A 22,912-nucleotide genomic window follows, 5' to 3' on the forward strand; every position below is an offset into this window, starting at 1 on the left:
TCCTTGGGGTTGCGTATTGATGCAAGAAGGTCGAGTTGTGGCCTATGCGTCGAGGCAATTAAAGCCACACGAGAAAAATTATCTGACCCATGATCTCGAATTAGCTGCCATCGTATTCGCCTTAAAGATTTGGCGACATTACTTATTTGGTGAGAAGTGCCATGTGTACTCGGATCACAAAAGTCTCAAATATTTGATGACCCAAAGAGACTTAAATCTGCGACAAAGACGTTGGCTCGAGCTGTTAAAGGATTATGAGCTGGTCATTGACTATCACCCGAGAAAGGCGAATGTGGTTGCGGATGCCTTGAGTCGTAAATCATTATTCACTTTACGAGCGATGAATGTGCACTTATGCATTCGATCCGACGGTGTGTTAGTAGCTGAATTGAAAGCCAAACCACTATTGATGCATCAAATTCGAGAAGCTCGAGAAAGTCGACGACTAGTTGGCGCAAAAGCGGGTGAGTGTGTTCGAACAAGGACTCGGAGTTTCAAATCGATGATGACGATTGTTTGAGGTTCAAAAGTCGTCGTGTGTTCCAAAGAATTGAACTCATTTCGATAATTGAATGAAGCCCATTGTAGCCGAATGGCAATCCACGGGAGTACGAAGATGTACAACGATTTGAAACATCGGTTTTGGTGGCATGGTATGAAACGAGACATCTCCGACTTTGTTTGAGATGTTTAATATGTCAACAAGTGAAAGCGGAACATCAAGTGCCTTGAGATTACTTCACCAATCACGATAACCGAGTGGAAATGGGATCGAGTCACAATGGACTTTGTATCCGGACCGCCATTGTCGTGAGTAAGAAGGATGCGATTTGGGTCGTGGTAGATAGATTGACTAAGTCGGCTCACTTTGTCCCCGACGCACGGATTTTTCAATGGAAAAATTAGCGAATTGTACGTTTCTCGTTGTGAGATTGCACGGGTGCCTATTTCCATCGTGTGGGATAGAGATCCGAGATTTACCTCGCGATTTTGGAAAAAGTTGCAAGAAGCTTTGGGTACCAAGTTGCATTTCAGCACCGCCTTTCACCCCCAAACCGATGGTCAATTCGAGCGGATAATTCGAGATACTTGAGGATATGTTGAGATGTTGCGTCCTCGAGTTTAGTGGTTCATGGGAGCGGTATTTGCCGTTGATTGAATTCGCTTACAACAACGACTTTCAATCAAGTATTAAGATGGCACCCTACGAGGCTTTATGCGATTCGTAAATGCCGTACACCATTGTTTTGGGTGAGCTCGGTGAAGGTAAGATTTTCGGGGTGGATTTGATTAGAGATGCTGAACAGAAAATGAAAGTAATCCGTGAAAGTCTAAAGATAGCCTCCGATCCTCAGAAGTCGTACTAATTAAATTTATTACAGCAACCAACGCTCACCTTCAGCCCAAGCTTCTTCGGAATACAACCGGATATAACCACATGCACGAATGCCTTCGGGTCTTAGCCCGGATAGAACGACTTGCACAAATGCCTTGGTATTAGCCCGGATTTAACAACTTGCACGAATGCCTTGGTCTTAGCCGGATGTGGTCACTAGCACAATGGCCTTGGTCTTAACCCGGTATAATTACTAGCATAAATGTCTTGGGACTTAGCCAGATATCATTCAATTGCTCATGCACACACATACATCAATAATCATTACACATCCATGTTTCATTTTCGTTACTAAGGCTCAAACACAAACATATCACTTGCATAATCGCCTTGGGACTTAGCAGGGTATCATTCAAATACTCATACACACATAAATCAATAATCATTACACATCCATATTTCATTTCACATAATTCGAGTAGGGTCATTTCTTGAGGACTTACCTCGGATGTTGTCGAACAACCGACGACTAATCGATCACTTTTCCTTCCCTTATCCAATTGTGGCCCTCTAAGCTCTTGAGCTAATTCAAACAAATTCAATTCATTAAAGTCTCGCTTGCTAGCCTTGGCGAATACACATATCATTGACTCAACATCACATAACTAAGCACTTTAGTCAATTTTCTTTAATTACGCACACATTCGGCCTTAGCTCACAACAAGGTAGCCGATTACCTAAGTCAAGAATAGGCATCATTAAGCTTGCCTCTAACCGAATGGATGCACAATAATTCCCCCATGTGGCCGATTATACTTAGTCATACTTGCACAAAATCAACAATAAATTGCAAGATTTTCACATCATATGTGTACTAGGCCGATTGTACATGCAAATTTCACAACATTCTTCAACAAATTTCTTCTTTAAACAACATATTTATCACTTTCTTCATAATCGAATATCATGTGCAATCATATATACACATATAGGTGCAAGGTCAATTTCAAGGTGTCCATAGCCATCCAAAACACAAATTTTACTAACATGCAAGAAGCATGAACCATGCTCATGAATGCATCATGGCCGAATACATCACAATCATGCATTAACAAAACATGTCATAACATGTTTTCCTTGCCCATATTCCCTTGTCATGGCCGGCCACTATACCATCTTTGGGGAAATTTGACATGCAAATCCCTTATTTTTGCATGCATGATCAACTAGTCATCACACATTTCCCCATCATACTTTCAAAGTTTACTACTAGGTCCTTTCTAGTGAAATTCACATTTATAATTCTAAATTGAAACATCAAAATGTCATACACAAATTAACACATATCATAGGAATCAAAATAAATTTTTAAATTATTTTTATGCCTCGGTTTTGTGGTCTCGAAACCACATCCCGACTAGGGTCAATTTTGGGCTGTCACATTTATAGTACCGTCAAGCTAGCTCGGGTTGGAGATCACTGGAGATCCTATCACACTATCAAGCTATCATTTTGGGTATTGATGAATTCAAGTATTTAGAGTTTACGGCATGTATAGGGACTTGGTCTATTGGTCATATGTGTTCGCTTATAATCGTCCATGGTTCATTTTGTATATAGCCTTGGAAGTTGGCTAATGTTGGGTATTAGTATATTTGTATTAATGTCATTTTTTAATGTGGAATGGTTGATGTTTCAAGCATGTTTAAAAATGGTTTGAGAATGACATGTTATATTGTCTTGGTTGTGATTATTTGGTTGCTCTTCATGCTTGAATTTGTGCCATGTGATGTTGTGTAGATGTGTGCAAGTGAGGGTGGCAAAATGGCTTGGTAAATAGCCTTGTTTTTGTCCACACGGATAGACACATGGGCATGAATGCGCAAAATGTATTCCCGAACATGGGGATAAACTCAAATGCATATAACTAAATTAATTTTTCAAATGAATAATTCGTTCTAATTAAAGCAAATGAGTCAATCTTATCAACCAAATAATAACATTCCAGAATAATTTTTTCTTCTTTTTGTCAAGACAACCTAGACATACAATATATCGTAATCCCCTCAAATACCAATCAAATATCACCACAAACTGCATTAACTCAAACAAAATATGACATACCATTTTGACTCGTTGACATTATTCAAGATACCTAAATAATGAGAACCAATATGCAAGGTTGAGCTCGATCTTCCACATTTATACTTTTGTTGTTGCTACCCCTTCACGCAAGCTAGAAAAGAGACATATAATAAACTATTTCAATTATTAACATCGAAAGTTTGAACCATACCGGAGCCATAACCATTAGATGAATTAAAACCATAGTGTTACAATAAGACTGACATTTCAACCGTATAGATAGAACAAAACCTCAACATCAATAGTGCATTCCGAAACAAAAGAGAAAAACTAAATGTAGTTCTAGTAACAACCAGTGCAACAACACAACCTCTAAAAACCAGAGATTTGTATCACTGTGCTCCCATGATCGAACCAAGAATTATAACTATAATACATATAATTTTCTCAAGTCAATATGTATCCTTTATAGATAAACCATATTTGATAGAATAGACAATAAGAATGATAAGAAAGCTGAGGTAATGAAGTCCAAGATGTAAAGCTCCACGGAATTTTCAAGAGTACAACTCATATTGAATTATAAAGAGATCAGTGATACCCAAAGAAAAATTCAGAAGAAGAATATCGCTCATACGCACTAGAATCAGTCATGACAGAGACAACATCAATTGCATATGAGACTTATTGTTAAGTCTTCTACCGAACATAATGGAATAGAATGTCAAAGAAAAATAGAGAAATGTTGATTATTAATCAACCAAACTAACAATACCTCCGTCTAATATTATGGTTAGCCAGCATTCTCAGATGATAATAATCACATCTAAAAATAAACAATTGCATATACCTATGAGGATAAAAGAACATATATAACGCCCAGAAGAATCATTGTAAGATACTCGACTATAACAACTGCATTCAGATATCTTTACAATTCAAACACTATCCCACTGACTACTAAAGTCATCGAAGACCCCACATTATACTATTCCACTAATGAAACCAATTCAAAAGAAATTTCAGTTAATCTGTTCTTTAGATACCATTTGGACCATTTCTCATATGCGTCAAAACCATATAAATAACACAAATCTAGCTATTTCCAAATGGTACCAGCAACCAACATATATGTATACCATATTTCAATCTTACACACCTATTTAAAACCTTTCTAAAACGTATCATAACTTGACCATGTTGAGGTCAATTCATCACATATCACTTTATTTATTCAAACATGCATTATCACATCATCAAAACAGCACACATCAACAAACCATCAAAAGTACCAAAGGTTACATCAACCAAAATGAAATATACATGCCAAAACTCATCAACTAACATAAACAATAAGTCCACCTATAGATTCCATTATAACATTGATTAAAACATCAAAATCTATCGACATAATCTTTGAATAGTGTGATAGATCTCCGACAAGCTTCCAAACTAATCGAGCTTCCGATAATCTACAAAGTAAAGGAAAATAACTATGTAAGCAATGTAAGCCTAGTAAGCTTGTAGAACATGAAACATAACTTATCACTTCAATACTATAATACATAGGTTAATACCAATACTTTAAACTTAGTACAAACCTATTAAACATCGTTCAACTCACAATTGAGTATATTCATCAACATCATATATACTTTTCTTATATAATATTTTGGGATTTATAAGTCATAATACATAATCATCAACCTTTTCATAAGATTATGAATCATTCTATTTACTTACTTTCTCTTCCATTACAAATGCTTAGTATAAGCCTAAACAACATTATCATTTCACGAATTAGTGTATTTATCCATAATTGGACTTCTCACATATAAGTACATCATTTATCATATCAAACCTTTTATAACATCATAATACATCCCAATTATGAACCTACCGTTTCATTCTTTTTTTCTTACCCGTTTCATATGCATAGTATAAAGCATAAGCATAAACATAAATTATAACCACAAGCTTGCACAAGCCTAAGCACATCAACAACACATGTTAGTTTATCAATTCATAATTCACTTGAATTAACATAAGATGAACTAATGGTACATGAACATATTTATTTTAAATGCATCATTACCATGAACATAACATACTTTAATATAAACTTTCCGTTTCAATCATTTTCATAATTTCATAACCTAGTTCATTCGAATACATACCTTTCCTTTCCCTTTTATAATTTCATGACATAGTTCATTTGAACAGATACCTTTACTTTCCTTTTTCATGCCCCTTGAACAGTTTAGAATATCATTGCATATGCTGGATAGCTCACACTAAGTGTGCTAACATATAACTATAACGTCTCCTATCCTTTATATCATTGCTCACATGAGCTGCGAAATAGGCCCGCCCACACGAGTTGCAGGTCAGAATGTAAGCTATACAATACTGCTCACACGAGTTGTGGAGTATCCGCAACAAATGCCGAACCTCATCCATAGGTAAGCCATTCAGGACTAGCACCCGAAAGCATGACAACCCTAATGACATGTCATTTGTATCCTACAAATTCTTAAAGTTCAAACGGGGCTCGATAATCGTCGTACGTCGTTCAATTTCCATCGTTTCATGACATGATAAATTGCATAATAACATATATATATATATATATATATATATATATATATTGTATCATTTACATTAGAAAAACACATTAACAATCAATTTAATCAACATTTAAGTGATTACACCTCATACAAACTTACCTGGATAAATTGTAGAAATGTCAAAGTACAAAAGTTTTTCGGTAATTTTCCATTCTCCTCAAATTTCCACTCGATCTTGATCTAAATTAATAATTTCATTAATTTTATTAATTTAGACAGCAAAATCACTCCATTTTATGCAATTTAGTCCTTTTTCACATTTTCACAAAGTTGCCCTCAACTTTTCATTTTTATTCAATTTAGTCCCTAAGCCTAAAACCTGTAAATTAACCATTTTCATGGAAAATTCATACCATTCATATGTTACTAGCATCCAATACAACCCAAATTTGTAATAATTTCACATTTAGTCCTTGTATTTTTACAATTTTAACAATTCAATCCCTAATCGTTAAATTCATCAAAAGCACTTAATAAAATACTTATAAATAACAACTAATACCTTAAAATCACCATTTAACATCTAAAATCACAAATATTCATCAATAGAAACATTTAAAATCTTTAACAATTTTAAAATCGAAGGTACGGGCTAGCTGGACGTAGTTGCAATGATCTCAAAATATAAAAATTACTATAAAACGGATAGCTTAGGGACTTACTTGCAAGGAAACATGGGTAGCCAAACTTCAAAGTCTCCCATGGTGGTTCGGGGATGAAAAAAACCAAATGGGGAAGAAAACTATTATGTTTTCGTATTTTATTAACCTTTTATTTTTTTATTTTAATGCTAAAATAACATATAAAACTTTAAAATTAAAAGAAATTAAAGCATCTACCATCCCACTACTTTTAAGGATGGTTTATTTATCCATTAAGGCCATCCAATCATAATCCTTTAATCAATTAAAACCTTTAAACTAATAGCAATTGACTTCAACTTTTATGATTTAATCCTTTTTGCTTAATTAACTATCATAACATTAAAATTTCTTAATGAAATTTTAATACAACCTTAATAACACTTTGTAAATACAGCTTGGTTTATAGAAACGAGGTCCCTATACTCATCAGATTTACCCTAAAACTTAGTTTATAAAAATTTTTTCAAGCCAGCACTCGGCGTTTGCATGATCATCATCAGATCTACCCCATAACTCATCAGCCCCAAACTTTCTAACTTTATCAATCGGGACTCATCGACCCAATACAACTGTCGGAGGAGGTGAAGGTATCACTGGAGGTACAGTAGGGGGTACAACAAGAGGTGCAACAGGAGGCTGTGGTCATGGAGCCACTGGATTATTTTTCATAAACTTAGAGAACCACTATCACAATAGTTTGAAGAAAATATTCTTAACCTCATTTTTAGACATCGATAGGATTAGTATACTATGACTCAAACCAGAAATAGTACTTGGGACATTATCGTACATCTCATTAGTTTCATCATGTTCAGTATCAGATGGCATCTTTTAAAATCTTTAAGAAAACAAGGGTCAGATCGGATTAATCCGTACAACACTAGCACAAGTTTATATGGCATGTACTTTCTAATCTTTATACACATTACATTTAGTCTGAGAATCGGCTAAATCGTGGCTCTGATACAACTAAATGTAACACCCATATCCCATTCCGTTATTGGAATAGGGTTACAGAGTGTTACCGTACAAGTTGGAACAATTTCATTTTAATTAGCATCCAATTATAAAATAATCGCATAAATTCAGATAAGATTCACAATGAAATAGAACATACATTTACAGGTCTTAAATCAAGCCTTCAAAGTCCTAAAAATAAGTTACAAACATTTAGGGGCCAAATCAGAACATTTAGGAAAAATTTGTAAATTTTTAAAATAGGGGTTACATGGTCATGTGTGCCCAAAATTGACCCAAATCATGCTCATTTTTCACCCAATTACTTAGGTACCTAAACACATTCAAATCCCAAACTTTATAAGCCAAAAACCACCTTCAATAATAGTCAAACATGTCAAAGAAATCAACCTATGTGCCTAACCAATGCGCCATTATTGACACCACAATACATTTCATAACATTTCACTTCCAAAGTTGCATATACAAGATAGATTTTACACATAAAAAACATCCATTTCATTTCATACCATAGTTTAACATGATGTCAATGTATTTCATTCTTAACCAACAAACTCAACTTAAACCAAACATGCATGTTCTCATAAGTTATTCAAACATACATCACAAGTTCAAAGTATAAACTTGCTCAAAACTAAGAACTAATACAACATATACAAAAAGGGTCCTCTTACATGCTATATATACCAAATCAAAATCAAAGTCTACCAAAGATTCCTAGATAGTGTGATTTCTCATGTTGATCTGATCTTCTGAGCCCACAAAATTGTACTCTACAAAATGAACCAAATGAAGGTAAGCTTACATAAAGCTTAGTAAGTTCGTTTAAATAATAAATAAATTTTTATCTATTTAACATGATAAATGAAACTTTGCATTTAGGCAATGAAACTCCCAACAATCATAACTTCCAACAAAATAATAATATTCAGAGCATTACTTCAGTGTTAGTGTCCAATCATCGGTACAAAAAATCTTATTCAATATATTCAATGAGTAATGCTCGTTCGAGCAAGCATTCAGTATAATCAGTGGATAATGTTTGTTTGAGCAAGCATTCAGTATAATCAGTGAATAATGCTCGTTTGAGAAAGCATTCAGTATAATCAATGCATAATGCTCATTTGAGCAAGCATTAAGATAATCAATGGATAATGCTCGTTTAAGCAAGCATTCATTATAATAAGTATTCCATTTTTCGTCTTCAAGGTCATACTGTTGTAAAGATAACATTTAATAAAATTATATCATCATGGAATATAAAAATCATTAGAAGTATAAATAACATATGAACTTATAGGACTGATTTGCAGAAATATCGAAGTACAAAGACCTACTCAACAATCTTTTCTTTCCTGCAATTGACAACACGTTCCTGGTCTAAAATTAATAAATTCATTCAATTAATTAAATCAGCAGCAAAATTTATTCATCTTATGCAATTAAGTTCTTTTTGGGAATTTTACAAAATTACCCTTAACTTTTCACTTTTATTCAACTTAGTCCCTAAGCCTCAAATATGCAATTTAACCATTTTTTTCTTAAAACCCAATTCAGCCAAATCATCTATGACCTTCCAACAGCCCATATTTGCAATAATTTCACCTCAAATACAGGTAAATTTATCATTTTAACAATTTAGTCCCTAAACATTAAAATCATCAAAATTTACTTTATAAAATAGTTTAATGTAGCAACAATATTCAATAATCTTCCATTAATACTCAATAAAAATCCAACTCATTAATGGAAAGAATTGTAACATTTAATAGTTCATAATTTGGTTCTCGGGTTAGCTAGATTAAGTTAATACGAGCTCGGAAACATAAAAATTACTAAAAACGAGCATCAAAACACTTATCTATTGATGAACCCTAGCTAACCAAAGCTTTTCTTCTCTCAAAAATGGCTACACAGTTTGTTGAAGAAGAAAAACAAGAAAAAAATTCCATTTTTCTCTTTTAATTTGATAAGTTTTAGCTATTTACAAAATTACCATTATATCTTTTAATTTTAATTAAAATTTTATGTAACTAAACACATAAACCGTACACTCACTTTATCTAATGGTACAATTACCATATTAGCTCCTTTTATTACCTTTACGTATTTATTTAAGAACTTTAACTAATAGAATCAACTTTCTCAACTTTTACGATTTAGTCATTTTTCTTAATTAACTATCTAAACATTAAAATTTCATAACCAAATTTTAATACCACATTAATGACCTCGTAAATTTTAATAATTTAATTTTTACGAGCCAACACATCAGAGTTGTGGTTTTGAAACCACTATTTCTGACACTGCTGAAAATCGGGTTGTTACAAAGAAAACATGATCGACTGAGGCACAAACACTGCAAACATAATTTAAACAAACTTCATTGAATTAATGCAATTAACCTTGCTAAATAAATTTAAGCTACCATTGTTGATGTTAAGATCAAAAAACACATTGCAAACATAATTAATTTAAAATAATAAAGGGAGAGTAAACTCTATTTCTTGTCAGCAGTCTCACAGACTTTGATTGAAGGTGTTTTACTCTGCTTCTCCTATTGCACCTTTCCTAATGGCTCCTCAAAGTGTCCGACCAAGAGATGATCTCTTCAAGGCGTTTGCTGGCTAAAAACTAAAGGAATGATAGGCATGGTGGATGAAAAGAGCACGAGAGGGAATGAAGAATGTTGTGAAAATCAGGGATGAAGGGGTGAGTAAAGGATGATTGAAAAGGTGAGATAGGTGTGGTATTTATACTTGAAGTAGCTAGGAGAGTTTACTACAAATAGCAGCAACAATCCCTTGGATTTCTCCCTCCTATGGCTGACCATGATATGTGGAAGAGATGGTGGTTTGGTTGCTTGATTCAAGAATGAAATCATGCTTGAATCAAGTAAGGGATGGACGGTTTCTCAATCAAATCTTTTGTGCTAATTTCCAATGTTCTTCTAAGTGTTAGGACCTCCAAATAATTGTCCCAAAATTGATTTCTTGGTTGCGCAATTGTGGTTGTCGAATTGGGCCTCTCTTCTCTTGAACTGGACGGTTAATGACCCAACTAACTTGTAGACTTGACCAACACGTATCATCTTTTTTTATTTAGTCAAGGTGGCATCTTGATGACCCATTAAGCTTGGTCTTGTCGTCCAACACATGAGAATAATAGCTCATGTCCATGCAAAATTATAATAAACTCAACTCTATGGTCCCACTACATAAGTAAATTTAACATATTAATAAAGAACATGAAATACTTTAATTTTATGCAAAAAATCATAAAAAGGCACAAATTTACATACTTTATAAGTTCATGTCCATTACTATGTTTAAGAAAAATTCACTTAATTAATTAACAAATACTGAAGATTAATATTATTTTTAAGTAAAAACATGGTAAAAATTACTAGAAATCATATATATTTTTTTGTTTACATGATCACGCCCTCATTTGGCGAGCTGGTACTGTTTGGGGGACTATGTGGCTAAGACCGCTGAAGTCGCAAGACATAGACATGATAACGTTTGTAAGTTTTTGGTGGAATACTTGATTAAAGTTCACTGATACTGTAGAGTTTCACTCTATAGATTGGCAAGTTCCTTGTTCTGGAGAGAACCTTATTAGGTAGACTTTCCCGCTAATAAGTCTGCCACCTGTGTTTTTGTGTCGTTGCTAATGTAAGTATAGTTGTTAGTGGGACATGTTTAAGTCATCTAGCATCATAGTGGAGGTAATGTGTCAGTAAGTAGGACAACTGGGGGGCCTCGTAATATGTGATTAATTAACGGAAGCATGTAAGAATGATTACTGATTAAAGTTAATCATGAGTGGGATTTGGACGTGAGTTTGTTGTAAATACGATTGTAACAGGCCGATTTTGGGTCTAGTCGGAACAGTGGTTTCGGGACCACAAATCCGACGCAAAAAAATTATTTTATTATATTTTTATGGTCTACAATTTTATGGAATGATTTCGTGAAAATTTCGTTTGAAATTTTTAACGTTTGGGCACTTAAATTAGTCAAAAGGACTAAATTGTAAAAAGTGCAAAAGTTGAGTTCTACATCCTAAAGGTGTCTATGTAACTCCCCTTACCCTACAAGCATTACATTGAGACTAGTCATATATATATATATATATATATATATATACATGTCATGATACATATCATTCTCTTTCTGTTTTCTTATAAACACATATCATTTATTTCATTATATCAAAATTTCATATACCATAGTTTCCATGTATTCCACATATATTTATTTTCCTCCTCCTCCTCTCCATTCCACATCCTTAATGTATATAGCATTCTTGTAAGTACGATTTCACAATTTACTAATAAATGCTCACATCAAACTATCCACACGAGTCATAGTCACTTACTTATTTATAATTCGAGCTACAGAGCTCCAAATTAAGATCCGTAAATTTCTTCTAAAACTAGACTCACATATATTTCCACCATAAAATTTTCATAATTTTTGGTTTAGCCAATTAGTACAGTTTATTCATTAAAATTTCCCTATTTCACTTTTCACGAGTTCGACCTCTCTTCACTAAAATTAATTATCTCACAAGACTGAACTCGTATAATGTTCTTGTTGATTTATCTTGAAAATAGACTCATTAGGGATTTTAAAAATATAATTTTAAGGGTCTAATTATTTTTATCCAAAATTTTTTTATTTTCCAAAGTCAGAATAGGGGATCACGTAATCATTCTGCACCAGTCTCACAAAAACATAAATATCTCAAAATAAAGAACTCCTTTTCTTGCTCTATTTCTTTTATATGAAAACAGACTCATTAAGCTTTAATTTGATGTCTCATTCAGTCTCTGATTCAATTTCTAATATTTTTTTTGTGATTTTTCAAAATCATGTCACTGCTACTGTCTAAAACAGTTTTATTGCTAATTCACTCTTTCACACTTTCTTTGTATTAACCTCATTTTAACATACATATCACAAATCATTTTTGTAACATCCTGATTTTCGGGTTTTTCACGATTCTTGATATTTTAAGTAAGTTTCTAAAATTTGGTATGTGATTATGGAATTCATAATTTGGGTATGTAAATGGGCTTATGGGAGGCCCATGAGTTGGCCAAATCCCGGTAGAATTTTTAAATTTTGGACTTAGGAGTTAGGGGTTCTGGCTAGGTGCCCTTATATAAAGTTGTGGGTAAAATGTATCACAAAAAGAGCTGTAGTAAAGTGGCAAGGGTGACGCCACTAAGCTCCTAAAAAGGTGGCATGTGGAGCATAAGGGAAGACAGGGGATCGATTCCCTGTGTTGGCAAGTAAGAGTATTTATTTTTATGTGCAGGAAGGGTAAGTGTTGGAATCCAAGTGGATTCTATAAGAGGAGAGTTTGGATCAAGTTAAATGCATGGATTAAGGAGGGATAAGGGGAGAGATTTTAGGGTTTTGATATGAAGATAGAGTTGGCCGAATAAGGGAGATTGGAGGGGGGATTTTCGGCTAAGGGGTTTAGTTAGGGATTTTCGGCACTTAGGTATTTGTGTGTCGTTTTCTCCCTGGAGGATTAGTCTCTTTCTCTCTTTTTCTTTTGCAGTCGAATCTACCATCTCTTCTTCCATCTTTTCTTCCTTCTCCTTCTTTCAAACCAGCCCACTATTCCCTCCATTCACCCATTGTTTCTTTCCTTTATCTCTACTTCTGCCGAGATACCGCAAAAAGCCGAAATCAGTGAAGATAGGGGGTGCCGATTCTTTGTGACCAGCAACCTTTTCTTTCCTTTTCAATTGTTGGTTTTCAATTCCTTTACCTTTTAGGCATACAGATTGAAGAGAAGAAAGACTGTGGTAAGTGCTCGAACTCTAAACGATTCCTAGAGTAACTTTTGGCCAAAAGCCGAAACCCCTCTAGTTTAGGGAGGTGGCCGAATATGGGTATAGGCCTTATGGGGTCTTCTTTTAATATTTTTGTGGCTTATTTAGTGGAGGAGCAGCAAGGTGTAGTGTCGAATTGGAGTAGCTTGGATCACCAGAGTGGCTAGACCTAGTCATCAATCGCGGCAAGGTAAGATTCCTAAGGCCATTATGGATAGTGGCCGAATGTGTAAGTATTAATATTAGATGATTTTTGGTTTGGTTCAATTATGGGAAGCTGATTATTAACGATGGATATAGGAGAAATCGTGTAGGAGATCTCGTCGAGGAATATCGCCAAAGAGGTGTCTAACGAACCCTTTTTCATAGCTTAAAGCGATAAATGCCGAAAAGCCGAAATGCCAAAATTCTGGCATTTCGAGGACTTGTGAGCAATCGAACGCTCATTAGTTAGTTAGATTCGTTGAGATGATGATCAGGAACATTGGAAACGGTAAGATCGTGATTTTTGGCATTCACGGTAAGTTGAGCCTCGAGGGGCTGTAATAGGGCCCAATAGGCTTTCGGGCCCATTTGGGAAAAATTGGTAGAAAACGGAAATCTATTAAATTGCATGTTAAGACTGTTAATACTGTTATGGATATGGGCTAAATGGGCCTAGATGATAAAATCGGCTAAGTAGGGCCCATTAGGGGTTTTAGGCCCAATAACTCGGTTTCGCTAAAAGTGGGCTAGAAACGCTGTTTAAACAAATGAATAGTTAGTAATTGATGATGAACATGGAAAAATCCCTAAATTTTGGTAAAATTATGATATTACCCTTATAATATGAAAATGACCATTTTTGCCCCTAAGTAAAAATGACCATTATACCCTTAGGGTTTAAATGTGAATTTTGATACATGGGATTTTAGTAAACATGGTATGTATGATATGCACATGACATGTATGCTATGCACATGATATGTATGATATGCACATGATGTATTCATAAATGCATTGGGTTGGGCTTTTATATGGATTGAGGAAAGTTATTAAAGGGCTTATGCCCCAGTTATTAAAAGGGCTTTTGCCCCAGTTATTAAAAGAGGCTAGGCCTCCAGTTATATGATAAATGACTATCTTTGCCAGTGGAGAGTTATGGCGGGGTGGGTCGAGTTAATCCCCACATGGTGTGTTGGTTGGTACGGGTGGAGAGTAGCGGATAGTGGGTTGAGTAGTCTCCCCAAATGGGCTTGCATTCTCTCATTGACATTACATGTGATATTGAAATGGGCCTATGGGCCATACCGTTTACAGTAAAGGCTTCGGCCCAGTAATATGAAATATGAAAAGGTTTTGGCCCAGTGTTATGAAATATGAAATATGAAAAGGGCTACGGCTCAGTACATGTTGAGATTGGATTTGGGCTTAGGCCTAATAGGCTGTTATTGTTTCGGGCTCTGAAAAGGGCTTGTTGCACACTGAGTTTCCAAACTCACCGCCTTTCCTTAACCTCGCAGGTGAGCCTTGATGTGGGGACTTGGGCCAGTAGGTTGAGTTTGATCGTAGGAGTAACCGCCAGCGGATACGTTGGATTAAAGAGAGTTGTATCCACCAGATATGGCGTACTATTTTATCAGTTTAAGTATTAATCTCTTAATGTCTAATGGTTATTATTGTGGGATTTTATCGCCTGATAATCACTAAGTTCTTTTTATTTTTAGGTTCTTAGGTTGAACGTTGTAGTAGTAGGGAATCGGCCAAATTAGCGGCCTATTTGTGAGCCTTCTTTTATCTCGATGTATTAGGACAATTGTTAGTTTCCACCAGTAGAAATCATCATACTGTATTCTGGAAAATTGATATTTTGTATTTATGAATGTTTAATTGTAGCCTTGGTGACTTATTCTTACACTTAGTTTAAGGAAATACCAGACTAAATTGAGTTTAAATTGTTATTCGAGTGATAACACAATAGGAAAACCTTATTTCAAACTTATGAAAATTTCTGGAACTTCCACTTAAAGCTATTTACTTGTATTCCATTTCTTTTAAGTGACATGGTACTATTCTAAATTTTCTTTCTATCTACTATATGTTTTCAAAACTTAGGACACCGCTCTGGCAAGCGAGTACGTACAAAACTGGAAAGTTATTTCTTTTTATGGTATAGTTATTTCGATGGATTTGACTTGTGACTCTCCATACCTGGATTCGACAATCAAGTCAAGCATAAGGTGTTACACAAATTAAGTTGAGTTTGAGTTTGTCTAGCCTAAAAATAACTATCTCTTTCCATACCTTGAACCAAGCCCGGTTATAACCTTGTTAAAGACCTATTGATTTAGATTATTATGCCTATTACATTAGTGGAAAGGAAATACTAAGTTCAACATATGAAGACATAATTTAAACCTTAGGATTGTTTCTTAGCTTAATCATAGGAAACAAAATTTGATTGGAAAGAACTTAGTACACAACCATGATAAGAAGGCATTCAATTCATGATCTTTGTTAGCACTTTAATATTTGAGATAATTGGAAGATATATGTACTTAAGTTACATGTTTGAAAATTTTATTTTTTAGCATAATTTTTCTAAAGCATGGTCAAAATGGAGAATTACTTATACTAAGTGTGTTGAATTTATGTGTTTTAGCATTTGTCTAAAGGCCATATTTAGGACGAGCAATTAATTAAGCTTGGGGTGTGATAACTCTAAAATGTGTTGTTTTTTTAAAACCTTTATACTTACAAGTTCATGCAAGTTCGAGGTGTTTAATGATAAATTCTAGTATGAATATTCTAATTTTTGTTTCTTGTCAATTTTATTTGGAATAATTCACTTTGGTCAATTTATGTGCTAAAACAAGTGGTTTTTAACCATAAAAGTGTTGAGTGGACTCAGAAGATGGAAGGGATTGATATGCATATAAAAAAGGACCTAAAAGATTGTGTTGATGTGTTGCCATCTTTTGGACACAATAAAGAAGCCTAATGGACCTAAGAACTCCTTTTGACCCAACTTTTGTAACACCCCTAACCCGTATCCATCACTAGAATAAGATTACGGAGGATTATCATAAAACCGTAACTTTAAAAATACATATAGTATCTCAACATAACAAGACATAAATCATTCAAACACATGCATAACATCCCTTATTCAAGCCTTCGAGGCCTTAGAAACACTTTAGAAATGATTCGGGACTAAATCGGAATCAATTGGAATATTGAGGAAAAAGTTAGAAATATTAAACTGTAGGGGTCACAAGGCTGTGTGGCTAGGCCGTGTGACTCACACGGCTAAGACACACACTCGTGTCTCAAGCCATGTAACAATCGAAAAAGGGACACACGACCGTGTCCTAGCTCGTGTCTGTGCCCGTGTAACTCTTTGAGTTGGGTCACACGACCAAGCCACACATCCGTGTGCTAAGCCGTGTAACACCCGAAATGGCCTCACATGCCCATGTGCCAAGTCATGTGCTAGGTCATGTAACTGCCTAACTTGCGACCTTTAAAACCTACAGGGGACACATGCCCTTGTCCTAGGCCGTGTGGACAAGAAATTGGTCAAAATCAAGTCATTTCCTTCACCCATTTCAAGCATGAACCTACAAGCCATTTGCACCCTTAACCAAGGCATCAAAACATGCCAAAACATGCATAAAATGGCGAATTCACTATACCATTAATCCATTCAACCAATATGCCAATAAGGTACCTCAATTACAAACCATTAAACACATTTAAACTTATGCATATTTGACTAGACATCAACCATACACATCTAACTTATTTTCATCTCAAAACATGCCATTCTTGATCTTTACCATGTCAATATAAACTTACCATTTGGACCATTACTCACACACATCAAAATCACATAAGTGACACAAACCAACCACTTCCAAATTGTACCAAGTAACCAAGATATATACATACCAAAATCAACGTTTAACATTTAACTCAAACTTTAAACATAAGTTCATCTATACATGCCATTATAACCTTGATCAAAACATCAAAAACTACAGATATATTTGCTGGATAGTGTGATAGGTCTCCGATTAGCTTCCAAACCGATCAAGCTTCTGATAATCTATAGAACATAGGAAAGAAAACTACGTAAGCATATAATGTTTAGTAAGTTCGTATATCATGAATATAGCTTACCATTTCAATCCATAACCTTATAATTTAAACATGGTTCAATCCAACATAAGCTTGGCACAAGCCTAAGCATCATCAACAATACATGTTAGTGCTTTAACACATAACCCAATAGATTTCTCACATGGTAAGGTAGATTATATGAGCATAATGCCATTGAATTCATGTTGTCCATAACATAGATATACATACTTTGATCATTATCATTTCATACCTTTCCATAAGTTCATAACATAGTCAATTCCCTCCCTTTACATGCTCGTTGAACAACTTAGAATAGTATCGGATATGCGGGAAAGCTCACACAAAGTGTGCTAAACATGTGGTCAAAACCATTCCATTTCCTTTTCCTTTTCCTTTACATAACTACTCACTCGAGCCATAAAACAGGTCTACTTACACAAGCTGACGATCAGAATGTAAGCTACACCATGTCGCTTACACAAGCTGACAAACATCTGCAACAAATGCAGGACCTCAGCCATCAGTAGGACATTCAAGACTAGCACCCGAAGCATGGTAACCGTAATGACATGTCATTTGTATCTTATATATTCTTAAGGTTCATACGGGGCTCGATATTCGTCATAAAATTGGATTTCCATCAATCATTTACATTATAAATAACACAATAATATATATCAAAATAACATTAAAACGTTATTTAAAAAAATGAACTTACCTCGATAACAACAATGTCGAAATAAGACCAACTAATCTGAGGCTTTAGCTTTTCCTCGATCTAGATTCGTACGACGTTTATCTTGATCTAACTAATTAAATTCAGTCCATTTAATACTCATACTATTCAATTTAGTCCAAAATTCACAATTTTACAAAATTACACTTTTACCCCATAATATTTCAACTTTTTTACAATTTAGTCCTTAAGCTCATAAATAGAAATTTATGCAATTTCATCCACATCTCATGCTAGCCGATTTACTTAGGGACTCATATCAACCCATACAAACCATCATTTCACAATTTTACCATGATATTTTACTACTTTTACAAATAAGTCCCTAAATGATAATTTCATCAAAAATCACTTTACAAAATTTGTTTATTTAACAACAAGGATTAAACTTCAAAAATCATGCAAACATGTCCATGGAAAAACCCTAATCCTTTAACAATTTTGCAAATAAGTCATTAGGATAGATAGATTAAGCTACAACGATCCCGAAGACATAAAAATCATGAAAAACAAAGTTGTAAAACATACCATGCAAGCACCACAACCTAGCCAAACCCTAGAAAGCTTCCATGAAATTTCTTTTTTTAAATTTTGGTGGTGTTTCACAACAAAGAAGATGATACCATCTTTTGTAATATTTTTACTTCATTTATTTATTGATTTACTTTATTAACCTTTAACTTAAACTAATTAAAACATCAATTTAATGCCCATCTTTGTCCACTAATAATAATAATGGTCTAATTACCATTTAAGTCCTTTCACTTTAAATTTTCACAGCTATTTGATACCTTTAGCTACTAGAACTCTACTTTTGCACCTTTTACAATTTAGTCCTTTTTACTTAATTAAGCATGCAAACATCAAAATTTCTCAACAAAATTTTTATACGATGCTACTAACATACCATAGAAATTTAAATAATAATAAAATAAATATTTTCTCATTGAATTTGTAGTCTTGAAACTAGTGTTCCGATTTCACTAAAAATAGCCTGTTACAACTTTGAATTGGGTAAGCAAATCTGGACAACGTACTAAAGGAGGAATGAACCCAAACCATCCTTGTTGGGTGGTTAAACCATCCATGTGACTTGGTAAAGCACCTAACTCAACCACCAAAATCAGCATGAGAAAATCAAGGGGTCATCTTCCACAATTCAAGCATGTTTTCCACCTCCTTCCACATTTGATTCAACCTCCTTAACCATATAAAGCATGTTGTCCACTCCTCTTCCTTAATTTAAGGGTCGACTATCTCTAAAGAGAAAAACAAAGAAGTTGAGGGTAAAAATAGCCAAGGGACGTTGGGATTTGAGAAGTATAAATAGGGGTGCTAGCTGCACTTCAAATCATCACTCACTCATTATTCATTCTTTAATCACTCACATTCCACCTTTTTCTTTCATTCCTCCCAACATTTATTCACTTTCACAAAATTAAAAGAGGTTTTGAGAGCTACAAATTTTTGACATTTTGAGAGCTTCGAGCTTAGTGGCCACAATAAGGAGAGAAGATAGAAGGAGCAACAAGAGAAGTGCTTAAGAGATATACCAGAATCGACTTTACTATACTTTTTTATTTTTGTCAAGTTGATAAACATGATTGCAACTGAGTTTTATGCTTTCAATTTAATTAGAATGACTTAATTTGGTTGATTCTAGAATGATTGCAATTACTTATCTTGAGTTGCTCATACTTTGTTGATGATTTTTGTGCGTTAGGTGTTTTACTCGTTCAATTAATATCATGATTATACTTGCTCACACATACATAATGTTGTGAAGTAATTGAATTAATTTGTTAATATGAACAAGATAATAATTAATGGACGCGATATTTAAATGGTGCATGTTTGATTTATTGGAAATTGAATTATTGTGCAATACTATTATGTAACACCCCTAACCCGTATCTGTCGCCGGAGTAGGGTTACAAGGTATTACCGATCAATTCACAACATATAGCATACATTTATCAAACATAAAACATTCATTCTCATAAATCATTCAACACAATCACATTGTCCCTAATAAGGGCCTATGAGGCCTTAAACATGCCTTAAAAGTGGTTTGGGACTAAATTGATAACATATGAAAATTTTAGGAACCTAAAAAAATTTCAACCATACAGGGGTCACACGCCCGTGTGAACAGGCTTATGCCTCACACTGCTCTAGACACGCCCATGTCTCAGGCCATGTGGAAATAGGGCATACATACTAACTTGGGTCACACGGCCAGCCACACACCTATGTGCTTAGCCCGTGCCCTTCGAAGTGACCACACACGCCCGTGTTCCAGGCCTTGTGCTAGGCCGTGCCAAAACTGTAGGGTATACTGACTTATGCAACACGGCCAAGTCACAAGCCCATGTGTGAGACCTTGTGGAGCATACTGACTTCAATTCAATTTCATCACCAAGGGACACACGGCCGTGTAACATAACTGTGTGTCTCACATGGCTGAGATACACGCTCGTGTCTCTGCCCATGTGGACAAAAATAGGCCGTTTGCAAGGCCAATTTGTCACCCTTATTCATGCTTACCTAAACAACCAAAATGGTACCATATCATCAGACAATTAGGCAGCCAAAATCATCAACCAAATGCACAATTCATGCCATTATAATTTCATCTATTCCAAATCTCAAATCACTACCATTTATTTAGCTAAATACATGCCAAAACAATATTAATCTATATAGTTCATTTACCATAATTCACACTCACATAACTTCCTTATAAATAACCACACAACATCTAAAATTATACCTTATCAAGGCATTTCTCAAGCATTTTATACTCCACAAATCAATTAACCATTTGAGCAACTATAAAACCATAACCATATTCATACCAAACATACCAAATTAAGCCATCACTCATGGCTATATATACAAACCAAAACATATACAATTTACATGCCAAATCTCATGGCTATAATCACAACCAAAATACCACATCTAGTCTATACATGCCATATGCCAAAAATGAATAATCCAAAAGTACCAACTTAGATGTTTGATAGTGTGATGATGTTCCTGACGACTCCCGGATCCGAGCTAGCCTTGATTCACTATAAAACATAGAAAAATAACACAAAGTAAGCTTCATAACTTAGTAAGCTCATATGATATAAACTTAACTAATCACAAATACAACATTCATTAATAAAAACATATTACCATGTACTTTATGATTACTAACAAACCTCTCAACTGCTTATTCATAAGATTATATACAAAATTTGTAACTTCTTTGATTTTAAGCTCATAATATACATGTACATACCTCTACCAATCCATAACAAGTTCATACATACACGGAATGTCGTTGAATACTCAATGTCTTGCACACTAAGTGTCATACTCGACATCTTGCACACTAAGTGTCGTATATAGCCGAAACTATCTCAAATCACACACTAAGTGCCATATATAGCCGAAGCTATGTCGAATCACACACTAAGTGCCATATATAGTTGAAGCTATGTCGTATCGCACACTTAGTGCCATATATAGCCGATTTGTCATTGAACATATCTGTAGTCCTGTATATACAAGTTATGCAATATCAAAGCACTAAAGCATAATTATTACAATGCTTAATACATACAAACTTACCTCGGATGCTAAAATAGTGAATCAAGTTGATTAGTCGATAACTTTATCTTTTCCCCGATCCAAGTCCGTATTCCAGTTTTCTTGATCTAATTATATTCAAAATTAACTTATTCAATCATTTATTCATTCAATTTAGTCCAAAATACACTTTAAAACACATTTACACTTTTGCCCCACAAATTTCACATTTTTCACAGTTTAGTCCTTATTTTAGAAAATCACAAATTAATGAAATTCAAGACTAACCCATGATAGCCAAATTACCATAGTGCCCCTAGCAGCCCATAATTTTCATTTATTCACACTTTTAATCACTAACTTTACACATTTCTCAATTTAATCCCTATTTTGCATTTTCACTAAAAATAACTTTACAAAACTTGTTTATATATCAACAAGCATTCAAAATCTATCATCAAACATCAAAATACTCATATATTCAACAATGGAAACTTTTAAAATCTTTAACAGTTTTGCAAAATACTCCCTGGGCTAGGAGTACTAGATGCAACGATCACAAAAACATAGAAATCATTAAAAACGGGACAAAATTTACTCACCAATTAAGCTTTCAAAGTAGCCGAAACCTAGCTCATTCCAATGGCTTTTAATCTTTTAATTTTCCATGGAAGAATTTGTGACAGCCCAAAATTGACCCTAGTCGGAATGTGGTTTCGGTACCACAAAATCGAGGCATAAAAATAATTTAAAATTTATTTTGATGCCTATAATATGTGTGTGCTCATGTGAATTTTGAATTCTTTGATTTAGTTAATTTGATTGTGAATTGAAATAAAAGGACTCATGTGAAAGGATTTAAAATATGTAGCTAATTTCAAGAGGTTAATAAAGGAATGAAGCAAAATAAATGGAGTTGCATGTCAAATACTCCATTTATTTTGAATG

The sequence above is a fragment of the Gossypium arboreum genome, chromosome 6 (genome assembly GCF_025698485.1).
Source record: "Gossypium arboreum isolate Shixiya-1 chromosome 6, ASM2569848v2, whole genome shotgun sequence".
In the NCBI taxonomy this organism is placed as follows: domain Eukaryota; kingdom Viridiplantae; phylum Streptophyta; class Magnoliopsida; order Malvales; family Malvaceae; genus Gossypium; species Gossypium arboreum.